Below are 21,957 nucleotides of genomic sequence, written 5' to 3'. Positions count from 1 at the left end.
GGGATCGTGTTGCGCCGCGCCGGCCTTTTAAAATAATCCCCCCCCCTCCCCCCCAGCTTTAAGATCTGATGTCATTTTGAAAAATCTGTCAAAATAAGGTCACTCAAAAGTCCCTTTATCCGTTGTAGCATTAGCATTAGCTCTGGTTGTTTCGGATCCTAGGAGCTTGCCTGACTTAGCTTAGTTTAGTATTAGCTTGCGCTTTTCGCATCAAAGCTTATATTCAAGTTAAAATGCTCAGAAACTTTTTTATTTTTTTTTTACGTAGCAGTCAATTTTAGCATTAGTTTGCGTTAATTAGCATTACCACTACGTTCACGTGCTGACAAAAAGTTTTTTTTGGTCAAACAGACCCTCTTTTTAATCGTGGCTTTGTTTGGCGTGAGCTCATGTTGTTTAGCATCACGGCTACGCAGCAAACCCTATTTTGCTAGCGGCCTCATTTAGCACGAACTTGGGTTGATTAGCATTACACTGACGTTGAAGTCCACAGGCTAACGTTTTTGCTTTAAAATGAACTTGTTGAGTGTCACGGCGACACAGAGCTCAGCGATACAAAACAGATGTGGAAACAACAAACGATCTTTTTGCTATTAGCTTCACCTATTTGTAGCTCTTGTTGTTTAGCATTTGAGCTAGCTGCGCAAGGAATGCCGTTTTCTCCCGAGCAGCCCCATTTTAGCATGAGCATCCGACGTGCCGATCCCTCTCCGTTTCCTCGTCTCTGCTCTGAAAGCGAACGGCGACGGCATCCAGTTTTCCATCCTTTGAGCCGCATCGCATCGCCTTCCACTCGAACTTGAGGAGTGCAGCTCGAGGAATTTCCTTTCGAGAGGGGCCTCATAAAACGACTCGTGATGACCACACGGATTCTTAAGCGCAACGTTTGCGGCACGGAGGCGACCACTCGGCACATTTTTCAAGCGCTGCGACATCACCGAGCGTGCCGACGCACGGCGGCCGCCCTTGAGGGCTCGCGCCGTGTCGGCCGTCTTTACGGAAGGCGTTACCTCCCGTTAGTCGGGTTTGTGGGGGCGGAGAAGGTGTTCTCAAGAACGCGGAACGAAATGCAACCGATGGACAAAATGCACGTGCAAACGCAGCAGCACGTCAACGCAGCCATACTTATTTTTTGGGGGCGGGGGGGGGGGGGGCAAATTGCATGGGCACCATGTCGGCCATTTCTGTGGAGTGTTTTGCCGCTGGGTTCTTCTTGGTGCGAGGCACTTTTTTGACAGCAGAAACATCAGCCGCCGTTGAAAGAAGACCGGGCGCTTCGTGGACGTTCGCCTTTGGTTTCATTTCATCTGGGAAGTTGCTGCGCAAAGTCATGGGCCGGCCCCGCCCATCGTTTATTTATGCGCGCACGCATATCATCCCCACATCCTCCCTCAGAAGCAAAGTGATGGATGTGTTTTTCAGAAGTCAACCAACTCCTCTTCTTCTTCTTTGTCTTGTTCATGTAGCGAGCAGAGGGAGGAGGGAAGAGGACAACGCCGGCGGCGCAAATTTACGGCCCTACTCTGGAAATTCCAGGCGCTCCGGGTATGGAGGACGCCCGGTGGGAATAGCGGCCTGGCACTTTTATCTCCGTGCTCTTGATAAAAACGGGAAGAAGCTTCTCTGCACAAGCGCGTGAGTCGCGAGTTAGCGTGCGCGCCGCGCGACGGCCCGCTTTGCACCGTAGTGCACTTTAGCGGCCCGATAACGTTTTGTTTGCCGAATAGCACAGTTGCCCGTGCTCAATTTTTGTGTTTGTCGGAGATCATTGTGAAAAAAATGCAGGCACATTTAAAAAAAAAATAAAATAAAAAAGGCAATTCTAATTGAGTAAGCTAGCGATGGTGCTCTGCGGCCAGTCATTTGCGTGTTTGCAATATTTGGTGGTTTTAGCGACATGGCCGCCATCTGCGCGGAATATTTTTCGGGTGCGCGATCGTCCGCCGCCCTTAACGGCAAATGTTGCATCGGGTCGGCCGTGTTAGCGCGGCGCGTCGCCGCCTGTGATTCCCGTCGGCGTGGAGGTGCGACACCTTAGGCCCCTTCGTGAGGTACGCCGAGACGAGCCAACGAACGAACGCCGCCTAAAAAGTCGGCCCGCTTGGCATGTTGTGGCTGCAAAGCGCTTGAAAATAACAGAATCATAGCTCGCCGTGATAAGGCTCCTTTTCCGTGGTTGCGGTTTTCCCACGCCGCGACGCCGAGGCAGCCACCCGCACGCACGCAGGTATGCCTTGGCAGGAGGCGCATATGACACGAACGCACGCACGCACGCACGCACGCATGCATCCAGGGCCTATAAAGGACAAGGAGGAGCAGGAGGAGGATGAGCTACTGCGACTCTGGTTATCTTCATCCAGGTCCAGGGAGTTTTCCCACAGTAGCTCACGCACGCGCACAATCACGTGGCGAGCTTCGACTCGCAGCTCGCACGCTCGCTTTCTCGACAGAATCTGAACACATGTATGAAAAAGAAGAAGAAGGAGGAGGAGGAGAAGAAAAAAAACTTGACTGAGTTCCTCAGTCCATTTTGGGCTGACCTCCACGTCAGGAACTGCTTTAAGGCTCCGTTTATTCACATGACTGCTTTCTTTTTCATTCGCCTTTCTGCCATCTTCAGTTGGAAATGGAAGTCGTAGTAAATCAATCGACGCAAACCAGAAATTTATGGACAATCGGCTGAGGTGGGCGGCGGCTCGCCCGCCGCCCTCGTGAGCGTAACGCGCTTCAGGGTCATGGATGGATTTATTTCCATACGTATGCGGACATTTCCAATTTTGTTACAAACTGTTACGGTCAGTGGCGTGCAAAAGCGTGGGGGCAGACGGGGGGGGGGGGGCCCGGGAACCGCCGATCGTTTATGAAGGGACGGTGCATCTGTCTTGGACTGTTCAGCGCATCAATTTTTAAACTTTTTTTTTTTTTCATCATGTACTTGAAAAATGCTCTGGATTGAAAAAAAAACCCCAAACAACCCCCCCCCCCGCCCCCTCAAAACGAATCCTAAAATGAAACGGAAGCATTTTGGATCAACAGCGCATTGAGACGACCTCATATCGTAGAAATCGAAAGAAAATGCAAAAGCGGCCACTAGCAAAACCTCGACACGCCCACGTCGCTCACCAGCGTGAATTAGTCACACGTGTTTGCATTTGTACACAAACCCGCCCAGCAACAAACACGACATGCACTCCGGGTCACTTTCGGACACACGCGTGTGCGCAAACGCACACGCGCACGCACGTCAGGATGTTGAAGCTAAACCCGTGCGCGAAGACAAAGAGGGCGCTCATCCCGCGTACGTCTCCATCTCCACCGGTGGTCCGAAGAGCTCGGGCCGCCGCCGCCGCCGCCGTCGCCGCCCCCTCCCTCCTTTGTCTCCCGTGGGAGGCCCGCACAAAAGCCGCAAGCTGACAGGCAAACAAGGCTGTCGTGTTTGGGCAGACCTACCTGAGAAAAGCTCTCAGCCTTGCCCGACACACCCTCCCTGCCTCACCTGACACCCAGCCCCCCGCCGCCCACCCTCCAACCCCCCCCCACCCCAAACACCTCTGACCTTTTCCTTCAGTCGTCTTTGCTCAACGGCTCCCTCCCTCAAGCCAGATGGAGAACTTGCGCCACGTTGCGGCATGGCATCGTTTGATGGGACGCCCGTCCGCCTCGCGCGACATTTTGCAATTTTTTTTGTTGTTTTTTTTGGTCAATCACTTAACAATATCGAGAGAAGTTTCACTTGTGTACCTTTTTATCCAGAATCTTCTTTTGTTCCTAAAATGTGACAAAAGAATGTGATCCGATGCTAACCTTTGTATCAATTGGTCGAATTTTGCCCCCATTTTGCTTGTGGTTATCGTTAAAAAAAATTCCTGCGCTCCACTCTGAACTAATTGCGCCACTTTTTGCTCCAAACTTTCAGGCGGAAGTGTGACGACGGTCGACGCTCATTGGTGAGGCAAATCCCGCGCGTCGATTTTTGTATTTCTTTATCTCGACTTTGGTGTCAATTTGAAGCATTTTCTGGTCCGTGTTGGACGAAGTTCAGCGTCGTTAGCAATCACGCACTCGAGCGTAAGATGATGACATCAGAATGCCTCGTTGCGGATTCTTTTTTTTTCTTTTTTGGACCCTCCTGGTGCGTTTGTCCACACCCGGCGTGTCTTTGCCGCTCTGACCTTTGCTGTCTTTAAATTGGGGAGGGTCCAGTCATGCTGCGTGCATGCGCGCGTGCGTCAGGCCCAAGCTCTTGTTGAGATTGGAGTGGCCCTGGGGGGTCAAAGGTCAAATAAACACAGCTGGTGCTCTCCCCCTGCTCGACTTAGAAAATCAATGATCTCGCTCTCGTTTTTTTTTTTTTTGTCTTCATTTGTAGTTTGTGATGCGACTTGCTCCAAATTTGCCCCGATTGGCGCCGGCAAGCTCGGGGCTGCGGCTCTCGCGCTTCAGGCTGCCGCGTTTTCGCCATCCAAAGCGATCGCCGCCGATTCATTGAGAAAAAAAAGAGCGCGCCAAAAGATGTGACGTGATTAATTGCGTCTGCCGCCATTATGGGGAAGGCGTCGACTGGCGCTTGGAACTCGCGAGTCGTGTCCCGCCAAATATGTTGCGCGACATGATTTATCGTCGCCGCGCTTTCAAAGGCTCTCCACACCTTGAACGAGCCCACAAAATAACCGCAAACTTTAGCCTAACTCGCTAAGGCGGCGGCCGAGGTCAGCAGGCGCGGCGGAAGAGCGGGCGGGGGATCTTCAAGTCGGTGGAAATGGCGTCGCGGTTCCCAATGTCCCGCCGATGCTACTGCCCCCGTTTGTGGGCCGTTGTGTTTAGAACCCCTTGAAAAAATTTCTCAGCACCTCTAAATAAAACGAAACGTACTTGTGACATCACAGCCCCGGGTCAAAGGTCGAGCCGGTTTTCTTTCAAGGGTCACGCTGTTGACAAATTTTCTTCTGTGTGTGTGTGTTTGTCAATGTGCCACACGCGCCTCCGCCAATCGTCAAGAGTGTGACTGGGCGGCATGCAAAGCCGCGGTGACAACAGCGAACGGCAGAGTTGACACGGTCGTCGGCGGCCTCCGTCAACGCGCGTCGTCCGCTTCACTGGCAGAGCCGCAACTCTTCTCACGCCAGCAGTGACAACAACGAGGCACGCGGCCGCCCGCTCCAGTTGTCAAGGGAGCGCTTCGGACGTTTGTGTGACTTGCCCAATTCTGACTTTCGGGCGCGCGGCGCTCGAGCGGAACCTCGCAGGCGGCACCTCGGCCACGTTGGGAGCCAAGGCGGCGACGGAAAAGGAGACGCTTTTAGCCCGACCGGGAAATTTGCCCCCCCCCCCCCCCCCGGGCATCTCGCAGGGACTCCGCTCGCCCCGAAAGATTCACGGCTACTTGACACCCTCGTCGCACCGCCGTTAGCAAAGCGGCGTCGGCGCTGAGCCCCTGTGAATATTTCATGCCCGCCCGCCGTCGATGACGCGCTCGTGGGGTGTGGCGGCGGGGGTGGAGGGGGGGGGTGGGTGTATCGGAGGCACGCGCCGGCCGCTCCGGAATGGACCTTGAAGGGGCGCTTTGAAGCCAGCCGGGCTTCCCAAAGCTTGTCATTGAGCGCAGTAAAGTGGACAAATTCTCGCCAAGGCGGATCGTGTGTCCCGGCCGCCGTGAGAATGTGAATAAACACGGCTAAACTGGGGATAATTTCAGGTTGCGCGGGCGTGGGGCGCGACCGCAAACGGCGCGCGGGAGGGGCGCTGCCGGCGAGCCATCGATCACTTGGCATCTTCGTCACCGGGAGAGGGTGCGGGGGGGGGGGGGGGGGTGGCGGGCTTTTCCCCGCAGGCACAGCTAAAAAAGCACAAGTGCCGCACGCTAGCCGCAGGGTCCGCGAAGGGGGGCCGCAAAGGGGGGGGGGGGGCCGCGCTCGCGCCGTCGGACGCCGCCCCGGAGACTTGATCGAACGCTGTGACTCCAAAAGGGGGGCGCTCAAATTTGGCGCGTAAATACCCCTCGACAAATACGAGCGCGATTTGAGCAAAATATCAGCTTTCAGTCGGAGATTTTTCACATAGAAAAGGCGGAAAATATCCCGTTAAAATCTGAAAATGTCAACACTAAACAGAGGGGATTCATCAAATCATAATTTTGCAGTTTTTTTTTCGAGAAATACGACTCATAATACATGATTTGTCCTACAAATTTCATAATGCATGAAAAATCCAGTCTGCACCCCCCCCCCCCTCCGAAAAATTCAAAAACAATCACACAAAATAAACCCTGTCCAAACATTGGACCAACTTTTTATTTTTTTATCAGGACCTCGAAGGTGCGCTGCGGCGCCGACACGGACAGTAGCCTGTCACGCGTCGGCAGGCGCCATCTGCACTTCATCACGCGGACAGATTCTTGTAATAAGCCGTCTCCAGTATCAGCCCTTTTCCATTTTTTTTTTTGGGGGGGGGGGTTCCTCCTTCACCCCCTCTTTGTACAGCCGAGCGCGAGGCGAGCCGTCGCGGTGCGGCCGCGCGGCTTAAAAAGCAGCCGAGTGCGGTTGGCGCTAACACAAGTCGCGCTGGAAGCGAGCCACTTAAGCGCCTGTAATAGCATTTTGGAAGTAGTTCCAAATGGAGGCCATTACGCATGGAAAGGAAAGAAAAAAAAAAAAACAACAACACAAAAGAAGAAGAATCGATGCCGTCCGTGGAATCCGATCTGAGCTTTTGAGTCACGCTTGCGGTATGTAGGCCAGCCGTCGATGCTAAAATGGCGCTCACCTTTCCGCCTTCGCTTGCACTCTGTCAACGAGCGCGCGATTCGCCCCTTCTTAGTTTACCGTCGCGAAATGCAACTTTGCTCGCCGATTTTTTTCAGAGATCAAAAGATGTAATTTCTTTTGAAAAATAGTGATGGAAACGATGGAACGCCCCCCCCCCCCCTTGACGTTGCTTTTCAAAACGATGTCTGGAAATGAGATCTGACTCTGGATAAAGAAAAATGTTGCAAAAGTTTTTTGTAACGTGGACTTTCTTTCTCTGGACCCCGCCCCTCCATAAATGAGTGCCAGAACTTTTTAAATGGAAATATTAAAAAAAATAAAAGCATAACATTTCATCACCAAAAAGTACCACTTAAAACATTTAAAAACGTCCCCCCCCCCCCAAACAATATCTGGTTGAATTTTTGTTAAGCGACACAGAAGAGCTCCACTCTATTTTTTGTTTGTTTGTTCTTGTCATCGGCCGATCCATTAATCAGGCGCCTTCGCAGACTTGGCTCGAAAGTTCTGAAATCATCCGGTTGTCATTTCCATTGTGTCTGCTGATGGCGAGCGGGAACGATTTGACCGTGATTGGCGAGTCACCCGTGACGCTCGGCAGGCATGACGACTCGGGATTTGGCGGGCGAGTCCAAGTCCTGCCGGGAAGGGACTTTGGGCTCATTTCTCCCGCCTGCGATTCAGTCGGGCGGGCGATTGCTTTTTGGCCGCCTCCTCTAATTGACTCCTCCAGCAGACGGGAGGCCCGGCCGCGGCGGCGGGAGAGGTTGCCTTTTGGCACCCCCCCCCCCCCGAGCCTCCTCGCTCCGGTGAAAGGCCGGCGAGGGGCCAACGCTTGACCCAAACTTTGCGTGGCTTTTCAGTCGGGCCGGGGCGAGCGCGTTTGCCCGTGTCTGCGGGGGATTCGCCATGTATATACATGAGCGCGGCGTGGCGGAGGCGGCTTGGGGGAAGCCAATTTAGCTCTGCCGGGAAGACAAAGGAAGAGAACGGAGATGCCGTCCAGGGGGCCGGGGGCGAGCCTTAATGGAGCTGGCCGCTAACAAGCTCCATCTCTGGGCTTTAGCTCTGATGTCACCGCTCCCCGCGCCGTCTGCATAATTACCTGCGCCGCGCCCGTCTTCTCAGCAAACCAATTTGGGGCTGGCGAGGGCACCCCTCCCCACCGAGCCGAGCGGAAACTTGACGGGTCTTCAGGATGTCTTTTTGTTTCGCGCTGCCACGTGCCTTGTCGGCAAAATCTTCCGTGCGTGGCGGTTCTTCATTTGTTTGTGAGTGGAACAGGCAAGACGAGGAGGAAGGCGTATTGCCGCTGCACCGGCAAAAACAAATCAATATTTTTAAAAATGTGATATCGTGCTAGCATAGGATGAATTTCCCGTTTGAACATGAGAAGGTTCACGTTAGCCTGTGAAAAGCTCCCTGCAAAAAAAAACCTGACACTTTGTTGCACTTTATTACGTGATCAATTCTAACAGGAGAGTTTTAACGTCACATAATGTGCTCATTTTGAAGTTTCACGTTTTCAGAGGATAACACTGATGACGCTATCATCTCGTTCAAATGAAAACTTGTCAAATTACCATGCGAGATGGATCAGGTTAGAAAATGACCATATTGATTTGGTCTATATTATTGCTAATTACAACAACTGCAAGAAAATCCAGATCTGACAGCCTGGTTGAAGATTTGCCAGAAGATAGCACCTGCGTCTTCTGTATTCCAGAAGAATCCAGACAGGAGTTTGTTTTTGTGAAGTTTGACAGGAGTTCCGCACAGCGGCGCCTCGGGGTCAAAGGTGAGACACTCCACCTCAGGCACCTGCGAGTCTCCATGGGAAATTCTCCCCGTGAAGTGAAAGCAAATGAGAGCTGCATCTGAATGACTAACAGGCAATTTTATCGCCATCTAAAAGATTCGGCGGCAAAAGGTCACTTCCGAGTCACCAATCCGCGGCGACATCCTCGTTTTTGCGCCGTTGGTTGGCTGAGCTCGGATGACGGCGCGATCGATTGCTTTGGTCTGGCGTCGCCGAGGGGCCCGACGGGACAACGCCAAGACCATTTGTTGTTCCAATTTTTGTCCGTCCGAACGCCACCTGTTTTTTTTTTTTTGTTTTGCCTGAGTTTTTACGGAACACAACACGCCGACAAGAGGACCGAAGCTTCCTCTTGTGCTGCTAGCCGAACCTAGCATAGCGAAACAACTTCCGTCCCGTCAAGACCGAAATCGACAAAATGGCGGCGCATTCCCGCGCGAGAACTCTCCTCGGACCCCGTTGGACTCTCCGAACGGGCGCCCGCCTTCGCGGCTCCGTCCGCACTTGCTCATTCGGCGGATGTTACGAAAACGACCGACGCCTTCCCGCCGTCAATCAAAGCGAGGTGAGCACCTCCGTCAAACCTCGAGCGCCCCGTTGTAAGCCGGCTTTCTATCTTTCTCTCCTTTTCTTTGACGTCTGTGTTAAACAAGGTGTCGGACAAATCCGCGTCTCGCGCGGGGCTTAACGGGGCTACCTGGGGAAATCACGGCGCTGCGCGAGCTCGCCTGTCATACATATCCGTGATGTCACCTCCGAGCACGCACGCGCCCGCTTGTGTGTGCCGGCCTCCGCCGCGCTTTGCTGTTCGGCCGACTCGCGGGGGTAATTGGCAGGTTGTCGGCTCCCTGGCTCTCTGGGGGGGCACTTAGAGTACCCCCACGCCCGCCCTTCTGCGCCTCTTGCGCAGAATGCATAAAAGCGTCTCGGGCGGACGCGGGGATCAACTCGGGTCGGAAGAAGCGAGGGGGCAAACGAGGGGATGGGAGGTGGGGGTTGCGGGGGGTGGGGGGGGGGCTTCTTCAGTGATTTCGTCGAAGAGATGCGCTGCACACGCCGCGTCATCGCCATCAAACGCGATCTCATCATGAGTCGTAACAATCAGCTTTTTGCACTGAAACCGCAGTCAATCAACTGAAAGTACTGTAATGCTCCTTTTTTTTTTTTAAACCGGCGCAATTGAACTCAACTCAACCGTATTTCTGAAACTGCTCAAGACCAAGTTTGGTACTTGGAGCAAAAGTAATTCATACAACATACAACAAACGATGCAACAAAAAAGACAGTCGGAAGTCTCATGCTGAGTCAGAAACCAAAGAATAAAAATGAGTTTGAAAAATAAGCGGTGATAAAATGAAATTGCTTTTATTTTTTTATTGGTGGTGGTTGTGGGGTATAAAAAAAACAAACCCAAATCATGCTCCAAATCGGGATTTGTGAGAATCTGTCAAACCTAATTTGACGTGTATATTTGGCGAGATGGAAATCGCAGCTCATGTTTGTATTTGTGGTGCTTTTGTCCTTTTTCTACTTCTTTCATTTGGCTTTGCTCGACACGTGACAATCGTTAAGCAGCCTGGCAGGAGATCCGAATGATTTTCTTATGATTTCTGGCTTGGGGAAAATGCCGGGCAATTTCCTCAAACAAATGTCCAATTGTTGAATTTGAAAGCTTTTCAGGGCGCAGCTCAACTCCGTCCTGCCGATGCAGCTGAATCACCGTTAATCATCGCAAACGCCTTTTGTGTTTTGCCAGTCGCTCGAGGAAAGGCCTCGTCGCTTTCTCGTGCGTCGGCCGCGCGCACGACAGCAAACCGACTCGTGTCGGTCGACGTCACGTGTCGGGCTGCGAAGGAGCCCGTTTTCCATTGGCGGACCGTCGTTTTGAACGCGGCTTCGCCGCCCGTCGTGCGGCTTGAGTCGAGCCGCTCGTCTGAGAACCACAGCGAGCGGCGAGCAAATTCGGAGCGTTGAGAAGAATCGGCCCTCCTCGATCCAAATGACTCATTTGCCGCCGGAAGGCAAACTGGCAGCGGCCGCAAACGCGTCAGCGCTGCCTGAGCGAGAAAATTTGGGATTTTCTCGCTCAGGAACACGAAACGACGAGGGCTTGAATGGAACGATCACCTGAAGGCGCTCCATTGGCACTGCGGCAGCGTGGCGGCCATCTTTGTGGATTCTTTGGCATTGTGTCGGCCATGTTCGGAGAGCGTCTTGGCCCTTTTTTTGTTTTTGTACAAAATAGTTGATTTGCTGACACTGGCCGCTTCATTAGGTACACATCCCTATGAAAAATGACGCGCAGATAAGAAGGGGTTTTGATTGACACTTTCAAGTAGGCATTAGTTGAACAAACACGTGTTATTGCGCTCGCTGGAGCGTCGCATCACAAAAGAGCCCTTTGTAATATTTTGACTGTGGCCTTCTCAGCAGGACTTTCACGGTCGAGCAGAAGCCTCTTCAGTTGACGTGGCGCATCGGTGTCGGGAGCTTCACGGGCGGCTTGCCGTCAATCGCCCGCTGCTCTTTCGGGGCGTTGGCGGGCGAGGCAAAACCAACCGTGGCACATTCCTGTGACGCATCAGCGCCGGAGTAAATCGGACCATCATGGCCTTCATTCACATTGGAACAAAGCGCGGCCCAATCAAGGTGAGCGAGCGCATGCGGCGGCAAACCGGCTGCGCCGTGCCAGGGTGGAGCCTCGCCCGCCTCGTCCAGGCCGGCGGCGCTTGCCAAGCGTTCGCGTCATCGGCTGCGCCGTGAGAACTGAGCGAGCCGTGCACAACAAGCGACGTCCAATATTTACATTGGGGCGTTCTCATTTACAAACACGCCATAAATTAAAAAAAAACAAACAAAGTCAAAAAGCAACCGGAATGGGGAAAAATCTGTGCTACGTCGCCCGCGGGACGATTCTCTCGCCTCGCTCGTACGAACGGCGTGCGCGGCTCCTCGCCGGGATTTTGTTCAGACACGACTGCGCCACGAAGGCGTCTGGCCGTCTCTTCCCGCCCGCCGCTCGGTGGGAAACTCGCGCGCCCGCTTCGCCTTCGGCCCCGTGGCGAGCCTCCCTTTTCTGAATGTGTCACTCGGCTTTCCAGCTGTCAATCAAATGGAAATCCCTTGATAATAGCAAAGGGAAGCGGCTCGGGGCCCAGCCCTGTTTTATTTCTTACGCGGAGGAGCTAATGCTTTGATTTTGCTTTGTTGGGGGCCTCAACATGCCCGAAAAGTCGCCGAGCAAAGGGGTCCTGAATGCAAACAAACTAAATTAAAAAGCCCCCAACACCAGTTTGACCGATCGGCATGAAGTTCGGCGGTCTTGTCTACCTCAAGACCACCCGCAAAAATGTCTCTCAAAGACCCGTGCGTTCAATTGAACAAGTCAGTCGGGTCATTTTGGGTTTGAAGTGTGGCCAAGCTAGCAAGAGAGTAGCGGCAAAAGTTTCATAAGTGGCTCCTGCCGCCATCCAAAGTGTTAGCGCTAGGATGCTAACGCGGCGCTAGCTCACCCGGGTTAGCATTCCGAGCATATAAACCTTGTCCGTATTAACGTGCGCAGAACATCTTGCTAAAAGCTTTGCTATGCGAAGGGGACAAAGAGTGTGGCAAAAGATTCTTGTCGCCCGGGCAACCGGGGGATACACACTACCTGCGTATTGTTGAAGGGAGAGGCCCGAGGCAGACAAGTTAATCCTCTCCAGGAAACCAATTACTCTATAGACTCACCTGTCTCCTGCTAGGCCCGCCCACGTAACGACATCGCGCCGGCTGGCGTATCCCGTCTTGGCCGCGGGATACGCCGAGGAATGAATGACTTGAACCCCTCACGTAAACGTCGGGACGAAAGATTTGTCGGCGTGTTTTAGCGGAAGAGAAGATACGAATTTGAGATGCGTGCGGGCGGGCCGAATCCTTGAAGGTGCGGATGCTGCTGACTCATCCTGACTCACCCCCCAAAAAGGCAACGGCAATGTCAATTAAGGCTTGGACAGCCTGCGGCGACCGCTCGCCGCCGAACAGCAATCTTGTTCTTTTTCTTAAAAATTATTTTTCATTTGAAACGCAAACACGTCATTTGTGGATAGAAAGAAAGGGGGGCCAAATTAGCTTTGGATTGCGCTTGTGACTGTTTCCTCACCGACTTTCTGACTCATTTAAGTCCAAGGGAAACCACGCGTCACCTGTTTGAATTTTTTGACTCCCCCCCCCCTGCCCCCCCCCCATAAAGAATCCCAAAAATTGGAAGCAGATACGAGCGCTTCCTCTCTCGTCTGAGTGGCGACTGGAGCCTCCCCTCCGACGAGCCGCGGCGGGCGTCGTCGGAGGCGCGCGTTTGTCCGGTCGAGCCAAACTTTGGCGGCCGAGGCTGATTTTCTCACTTTCTGCGATGGGACGTGTTTCCATGAGACGCTAAATGCAAATTTGGGTAGCGCGAGACGCTGACGGAGACGAGCGCGAGGGTTCGACTCGCGCACCTTCTTCGTCATTCATCAAGATATATATTTTTGCCACCCCAAATGTTTTGGTTGTTTCCAAATCTCCAAATGTTTTCACTGTTTGTCATTGATCCCCTTCATATTAAAAAAAAAAAATAATAATCTTATTCATAAGGTTTATCCCTAGTATTTATTTATATCCCTCACACACACACACTGGCATGCTCCGGAGCAGCCCACTAGTGCCCCCTCTCGAGCGTGCCGGAGGCCCCTGAAGCTGCTGCAAATCTTTCTTGCAATCGGCTGTTGCGCTTTGGAACAAACGTGCGAAGCAGGACGGCGGCGGCGGCACCCCAAAAAAAAAAACCGACCCCCCCCCCCAAAAAAAAGGTTCGTAGTCAAAATTTTAACATTAACATTGGACGTTTTATACTCGGCTTGTTATTGTTGTTAGACTTGCAAATTCGTAACAAAACTGTTACAGTTAAAGGCAAAAACACTCATCTGAAATAAGATGTTTAAAAACAACAAGAAGTCAGTTTTAAGCAGGGTGCGACATTAACAGCAGCCCGATGGCCCGGGGCCGGCACCTGAAGTTGACCGATGCTGGCCGGACTGTGCTGCCACTTCATAAATGAGTGGAAATCAACACGTCGCTTGATTTTTTTATTTTTTTTTTTCCCCTCGCTAATGGGATTGAAAAAAAAAGCCTCAAAATGAACCGAAAAGGAATCCAAACTGAAAGGGGTTGTAAATACAAATGCTGGGGAAAAATAGGACGACAGCTTAGTTATTCGACGGTCGTGACGACCGCCTATCTTGTATTCTGCAACTAGTGACCAAGCGCACAACGCCCATCGAGTCAACCAAACCGCTTGATTCTTTACATTTTTTAATCCCGCTTAATTTTTTCCCCCCGCTAATCCTTTTACACGTGCGCAATACGCGGACACCCGTACATGCGCGCGCTCTCGAGATCTGAGGCCCGCCCGAAACGCGATTTACGGCGGGGAAGGTCAAACGGAACGCATTAGGCCCGTTCCGAGGAAGACGCCGCAAGACTTACGAAGTGACGGGACGCTCGCTGACACTCGCCTCTTCAATAACCGTCAAGCGGCCCCGGGGAGTGGAGTGGGGGGCCTTTTATGGCACGCGCGGGGGTTTATTCAGAAATGTGTCCCGCGATGTCATGATTTTGACGTGACGTTCCATCCCGCATCTCTTTTCATTTGACATGCGCTTAGTTTGATCCTCGAATCCAATTGCAAATACGCACTTTTCTTTTCTTTATTGTCTTTCATCTCTCCCACATTCTTCCCCCTCCTAATTACATTCGATCTTGATTTGCCCCCCCCCCCCCCCCATCAGCAAACGTTTTGCTTGCTCTAAATGTCATGATGACTTGAGTTTTGTTTTTGTATTTTGAAGCCTTTTAAAAATCTGAAAAACAGAAAAACGGTTGTTTCCGTTCCATCTGTGGCTTCTCAATCTGCTTGCCACTTTTTGATGGACTCGGCTCACTGCCACCCCCCCCCCCCCCCCCCCATTGCCTCCTGCTTGCCAACTCGGCGTATGAGCGCTTCTGCGGCCAGGCGTCCTGCTCTCTCGCTTTCTTCCTTTTGTGTTTACATCCACCTTTATAACTGTGGAATGACAAACACAGACATAAACGGGCTAAGTCGCGCGCGCGTACGCACACGCGCACTTGCTTCTGGACAGTGTCAGGCCCACTTCAAAGTGGACCATCTCCTCTTTACAAGCCTGATGAGGCTCTTCATCAACGTCTCTCGGGGCAACGAGTACTCGGCACTGCCGTGCGTGTGTGTGTGTGCGTGCGCGTGCGCGTGGCTGCCAGAACTTTCTGATGTTGAATTCTTTTTATCCGGGCTTGCTTGCTGAGGTACGTGGATGGACAACGTTCCACGTTTTCATCCCACGTCATCGTTCTCCATTGACGCTTATGCAATTGCCGTTAATCTGTTCAAATCATTTAGAATTTCATCGCTTATTTATGTCTTTTTGCTGCCGTTTGATTCACTCCAGTGGACATGGTGCTGCTCCTTCTGTCTTGTGCGCATTGGCCACCGGGGGGCAGTACTACACAGACATTGATGCTATCGGTCAGCCCGCCTAATGGCGGCTGTTGGCATGAAGCCGTGCGAACTTTCAAAAGGCTGATTTATGAAGTTGTTTTAAATAGACAAAGTGTCATTTGAATGACATCCGAGCCCGGCGAGTTGACTTTGTACAACTGCGTGCGCGCTGTCGTCATGGTAGCGGGCAAATGAGTAATCGCTCGGGAAGGGTGTTGACATGAAGAACGGAGAAAAAGGTAGTCGGTCCTTCGCTAAACAGAGCAGCTCCCACGCTCGCGCTCACACTGACGCCTTTGTACGAGGACTCAACCCATCCGACACGCACTGATTAAAACCTGAATGGCTTCTCATTCCTCGTCGATGTCTTGGTGCAGCAGCACGTGGCTCATTGCCCAAGGCGAGATATTTGTGCACTAGCTTCCCCTCGAGTCGCAATTGTTTGTGATCTTGAGGCAGTTTGATTCGTCCAAATGTGACATCGGTTCGTCAGACGCCCCTGCGCGGTGCATTTGTTGCTCCCCCTCACAAGAATGAATCCCCCCCCCCCCCCCCGCCCCCAGCCCCCCAAAGTCTGGAAAGAGGTTGCTCGGCTCATATCTGGGATGTGTGCGAGATGAGGTCAGAAGGCCTCGCATCCCGCATTCCGTGGGCATCGGCACCGTGCAATTTCTTCCCCTTGCAAAACGGAGCAGAAATGTCTGGGGGAGAGGTCGGCTCGTGTCGAGGATAAAGAAGGTACACGCTTCCTGGCTTTTGTCACAAGACCTTGGATGTCTCATTCCGTGCATTTACTCGATGCGATCTTTCAAAGAATTTTTTGTTGTTGCCGTATTTGGGTCGTATTCCACTGCGTCCCTAATGAAGCGGCCTCAACAATTCCGCTACCATAATCATGTCATAAGATAAGGAAAATTCTTTTGGGATTTTTGCCCGCAAAAATCTCCTTATGGTCTCCATGGTTTTTGTCAAATGAGATGTTTTTTTTTTTCCTAAAATCAAAGTTTTACATTGTCTTGCATTCGTTCACGGTGATACAATTTTGATTCCACACGGCACCGCATTTCTTCGATTTATTTGAATTCTCACCTTATTTGGGGGTTGTTGTTTTTTTTTTTTCAATTCCTCCTGATTTGATCTGATGTGTTCAATCTGAATTACGGCAGACGCAGACTCAAAGTTGTTTTTAGGATTAGCAATTTTGCCCTCATTTTGGGGGCTTATTGGCAAACGTGCGGGCCCTTAACGAGGCTGTCGGGTTTTTTTTTTTTTCGGTTGTTTTTTTTTTTCTCCCTCAATGTATGAAAAGGTGCAGTTGAAGAAGCCAAAACAAACAAAAGGCAACACAAAAGGCCACTTTGAATCAACTGGAGTTTTTCTTTGTGGCCCATTCAAACATACGGCTAATATTTGTGATGTCTTCCAACCGTGCCCATTTTTTTTTCTTTCCTCTTCTTCTTTCAGTCTGAAAAATGAGTCACTCCAAGGCGTTTTCGCTGCAGAGTAAACCGTGCAGAAAGCGCCATTCATCAAGCGGCTCGGCGACCTGTTGTTTCTGCACGCACGGAAAGAAGAGCCGGTTTGGAACGCCGCTCTTGATTTCTGGCCCGCGCACATCGATTTCCACTTCGGGTAAGGCGGCGCGGCGTTTACGACTTAGCTAAAGACGTTGTCCGACGCCGCCAAAGCTTTCTCGCCGCGTCGGCGCACCACGTTGACATTTGTCTGCGTGACACCAAACTGTCAATCACAAGAGTGATTGTTTGTCGCCGCCCTTTTGGAATAAAGCGGCAACGTCGGATGGCCGCTCGATCGCGTGCTGGCGCCGAAGTGCAAAACGCCCCAAAATAAAATCACTAAACACAACAGCAAGTACCAAAACACAAACCCCCCCCCCCCCCCCAAATAGAATCACAACAACAAATGGAAAAAAAATCTATCTACAAAAATCACCGAAGCCAAACAAAAGGCTCATCACCACAGCAAATTCACAAAGAAATCCCCCGGGCCGCTGTCTTCTGATCACAAGGAACAAAAGCATCCGCTGCAGCGTGGCGATGTTGCACGTTCTCAATATTTCGTCCTTCGCCCCATTTTGAAGCTCGAGAGAGAACCGAATGACGAGCCCAAATGTCGCGACCCTTTGCGACAATCCAAATGTCGACGTTTGATGTTTACGTGTCACAAGACGGTGCGCCGTCGTCACAACGAATTCAAATTGCCGCTCGACTTTTCTTTGTTTCTGCGTCCGCGCGCCGAATCCGCCCCGGAAGGTGAGGATGAGGAAGGTGCGACGGCTTCTTCCTCTCACACCTTCGTCACTGAGGAATTTGTTGATCCGCGGTGCGCAGCCGTGACCTGGAATGGCGCTCGGAGCCCTCCGGTCAACACGGATTAGCCGACGGCCCCCCCTCGGGGCAAACACGCGCGCGCGGATAACAAGACGGCCTAATGGCACTTTGCACATTAGCTGCTCGTTAGCAGCCAGTCATTAGCATTGTTTCCACAAGTCTTTAGCCCAACAATGCGGCAGCCGGGGACTATTTGGTCTCGTACCATGAGTTTATTTTGGGGGGGGGGGGGGGGGGGGAGAAAACCCAAACAAACAAAAAAGCTTTCCTGTGACTTAGGATTTTTTTTTTGTCATTTTACATTGCGTGAACACGCCTTTCAAATCACCTCAACGCAAATTTGGCCAAGATTCTTTATCGCTAAACTCCTTCGCATTTTCAAAAGATCTTCGTCTCTGTGGGTTTTCTCATCGCCTTTCACTCGGTTTCGATCATCATGAGATAAGAACAGAAAGCCGGTCGCCTCACAATGGCTCGAAGAATGACTTGACATCGGCGCGAGTGTCCCAAAAGAGGCGAGGCCCGCTCGCCTCGAGGCCGCAAGCAAAAGATATTCGCCGTGCGAACGCCAGCTAAAAGCATCCGAAACCTGCCACGGGGTCCTTCCGCTCGCGAAACAAAACTGTGATGAAGATTTTTACGGCGATGGTCGAAGTTAAAGAAGCGAATTCTGTTGAGCGGGCGGATTTCAACAATTCAACAATTTGCTTTCCCAGTTCTCGGCGGGGCGACACGCGCAGGAAGCGACGACTCTCAGCGGCGCCTCGCGCGAGGGAGGCTGCGGCCGACACGTCACGCCAAGTGTCATGCGGACCCGTCGCCCGGCGCCGGCTGCGTCTCGACACCTCGGGCGGGACGCGGGCAAGAAACGGACCGTCCGGCTGACGGACGGCGAAGACGACTGCTTTCCCGGATGGGCGGAGTTTGCCGCGGGGGCCCGCGGCACTCGGCTCAGAGCTCCATTTAAGGTTTGGGATGGTTACTTTTCAAAATGCTCATTTTTTATACACATACACACACAAAGCGAACGATTATACGTCTCGGATAATTGTGACTACCCGGCGACGCGTGTCGTCACCCTGTCAGGTGCCGAGTTTGTCCCGCGAGGGCTCACAAAGTACATGAATGATTCGAGAAGTTCCTCCCGGACGAACTCAAGCGATGGCTAAATAGCCCGTGACCTTTCCAATTGGGATGATGAAGATGACGACGACGGCCCAGCGAAGGCTTGCTTTGGAGGCGGGGCCGATTAGGCCGAGGCGTTGGGACGCGCGCTCCTGTCGTAACCTTCACGTAACCATTCGCCCGGCGTCAACGCGCGCGCTGCAGCGTGTGGACGACCCCGCGCTGGAATGTCCTCGTGCAAGCGCGTTGATGCTTTCAAGCCTTGCCAGCCAAATCGGTTCAGCTCGTCGCAAAAAAAAAAAAAAACACGTTCATTTCAAGCAACGGCGTTCCCGTTTTAATTTGGAATTGTAACGTCGAAATGACAGCAGACCGGCAGGATGTTTTTCTTTTGTTTGTTTCTTGAGACATTCCTTAAATCGATCGATACTTTTACTGATTGAAAAGTTTCTCCCGTCTGCACGTAATCACTTTTTTTTTTTTTTTTTTTTTTAGGCCAAACTGCTGTCCGGGATCAGAGAGGAAGCCAGTTCACCTTAACAAGGTAACCAGAGCTCTGCGGTCCAATGTGGACCAGCTGCGGCGGCTCATGTGGGACCTTACGAGGGATTTGGGGGCGCCCGCCTGGAGTTTAATTGAGCATTAATTACAAATGGCGCAATTTCCCCCCCAAAAATGGGCACCCTCATTTTCGGATTGCTCTCTTTGTTGTCTCATTTGGGCCGACTTCCTGCGCCGTCCACTTTGTTTACAATCTCCATCTCGTGGCCCGTAAAGGAAAATCTAGCCTTGATTTCGCAATCGGGTCGACGCCCACCCGGTTGCGATTCGTCCGCCGCGCATTTTCATTTTTTGATGGTCTTTGTTTGAAGGCGCGTCGCGACCATCTCGCCGATGCTAATTTCTGTTCGGCCGTCCGTATGCTTTAACGATATGCGTTCGCGGTGAGCTAGCGATTGTTTGAAGGCTTATACTTGCCCGAACATTATTGCTCATTTTTTTTCACGCCCCTACGTTGTTTTACATTTTGCGAGCATTGAGCCGGCGCTTATTTGAAGGGTGGTTTGAACTGTAAAATCATTGCGAATTCCTTTTTAGCCCGCCTGTTGTTTTCCATTTTATGTTAGCGTTGAGCTGGCAGTTGTTTGAAGTAACGCGGCTACTCATTTTTGTCAGCCCGGCAATTTTTTCAGCCATGGCAAAGCGGGTTTGGTAGCTCGTGATTAATTTGGGTTCACGTGCCGCCAAAGTAAATAAAAAGTGCGGGCCAGGTCATCAGGGGCTAAAACGAAGACGCGCTAATGGTGTCGGTGACGGTTCATCCTCTGAGTGGCACCCAAACGTGCACTCCCGGAAGGTCAAATGTCCACGGGCGCTTTCATCCGGTCCACCTCCAAGCGGAGATGAATGGACGCTCGTATACAGACGCTGACACGTCAAAGGTGCGATAGCGTAAACAGCACTCAGTCCGCCGAGGCCCCCGATGATCTTTTTGGAAGCCGCAAAGCCAAAGCCGGACCACCGACGCGATGGACTTGATCGGAAGGGAGAGCAACAATTTCTTTGTTGTTGTTCACAATGTGTGTTTGTCGAAAATCGGAGCATGCTAATGTTTAACTCTCCCGCCCCGCAGCGAGGCCTCTTGCATGGGCTTTATTTTGGGAGCCAGTGTCGAAGAAGGCCAGTCATGGCCAGAACGTTTCTTCTAGCGCTGCCTGCGACAGAGGGGGGAGCCCCCCCCCCCCCTCACTCGCCAGCTGACTTGCGTTGGAGGAAGATGAGTCATTCCAATGAGCGCATATAGAAACGGGCACCAGTGGCTTTTTTTTTGGTCCTTCAAAGGCCTTATCGCTGACCTGAAGAAAGGGCTTTTCTTGCACATGTAAAAAATGAGTGACCCCACAGTGTCCTGAACAAATGTTTGCTGCATTTACTCACTTGAATTTATTCTTGTCTAAATTTCCCATTCAAGGGTCAAAAGAAAGACCTGCCGCACGCATGACAAAGCAAGAGGTGGCGCGATGGCATTGAAGCGGACGCAAGTCATTTTAGCTCATCGGAAGACAAAGAAAGTCCGCCCCACAAAAGGCAACGACAAGTTGGGATGAAGCGGAGTCCCCGAATGTTGTCAAAAGTCAATCCCAGACTTGTTCCTGTTGACATCGTCTCCTCTGCCTCCTCCTCAGGCGGCGCCAGCTCCTGTCTGCGTTCCGCACTTCTCAGCTCCGCCATTGGCCGGGCCGCCAGCGGAGGAGGCGGGGCGTCTTGCGGCGGCGCGGCCGGCGGCGGCCTCCTGGACATCGACCCCGCCATCCTCATCCAGCTGCTGGATCTGAAGGAGCACAACAACACCGAGTCCCTGTGGGGCCTTCAGCCTCGGCATCCGGCGTCCCTCCTACACGGCCAAGGTGTGCGCGGCGGCGCCACCGAGCGCCGTTTCTCCGTGTCCCCTCCAGCCAGTCTACCCTCCAGGAAAGAGCGGGAGCACCGTCCGCAGGTGGTGCGCCGCTCCCCCCCAGACTCTGCGGTGCTCGTCCGCCTCAAAGCGCAGCAAGATGTCCGACGTCAAGAGCCAGATGCTGGAGGCGCGCGCGGCCGGCGACGTCAGACCGGGCCCGTCGAGAATCTTCGGGGCCGACGGGGCGCCCTTTCGTTGCATCATCGCACCGAGCATCATTTTTAGAATGCACAGAAACTGACATTCGGGCTGCTAAAGAAAAGACTTTTTGCACACTTTACAAGCGTCCATTCCCTTTTTGTGCACTGACCCTCACCGAGTGGTTATTTTGGACTTCCAGGATGCGGTACGCGTGCACGACTTGTTGCTAATGGTCTGGTTTCGTTTGGAATTGGGCCACGGGAAACAACGCCACCACCTGAAATTGTGAACTTGACCTTTTGTTTGTTGCCAATGCACTGATCCTTGTTTTTCACGTCATAAAGGCAATTTTAGCATCATCTGATTTATTCACCAATGCTGTGAGGTTGTGGGGTGGCTCGCAAAGGGCCGCGGGCTCAATCCCTCACAATATACAGTACAAGCACATCTACTTGGGTTTCCAAGTTGGGTTTCAGATCAGGCTTATAGTTTCAAGTTTTCAAAGTACAAAATGACCATCTATAGTAAAGCGTTTTTAGCCGAAAAAAGCGACCATGTATAGTAAGGCTTTTTTAGTCGAAAAAAATGGCCATGTATTGTAAGGCTTTTTTAGCTGAAAAAAACGACCATGTATAGTAAGGCGTTTTTAGCCGGAAAAAACGACATAGGAGAGTAAGGCTTTTTTAGTCGAAAAAAACGACATAGTATAGTAAGGCGTTTTTAGCCCGAAAAAAACGACATAGTATAGTAAGCCGTTTTTAGGCCGA

General features: G+C 52.0%; 1 long non-coding RNA gene across 1 annotated transcript; it reads left to right on the top strand.

Annotated features, from left to right (window-relative positions):
- Nucleotides 1-8,792: 8,792 nt before the first annotated feature.
- Nucleotides 8,793-21,518, top strand: LOC147194213 (uncharacterized). The gene is made up of 5 exons (XR_015102962.1): nucleotides 8,793-9,148; nucleotides 11,014-11,232; nucleotides 16,580-16,747; nucleotides 18,183-18,434; nucleotides 19,087-21,518. It is a non-coding gene; the product is annotated as an uncharacterized LOC147194213 (long non-coding RNA).
- The last annotated feature ends 439 nt before the right edge of the window (nucleotides 21,519-21,957 follow it).

The sequence above is a fragment of the Hippocampus guttulatus genome, chromosome 15, assembly GCF_054856545.1.
Source record: "Hippocampus guttulatus isolate MCC_2025c chromosome 15, RoL_Hgut_1.0, whole genome shotgun sequence".
NCBI classification, from domain to species: domain Eukaryota; kingdom Metazoa; phylum Chordata; class Actinopteri; order Syngnathiformes; family Syngnathidae; genus Hippocampus; species Hippocampus guttulatus.
This window is presented reverse-complemented; position numbering and strand designations above follow the sequence as displayed.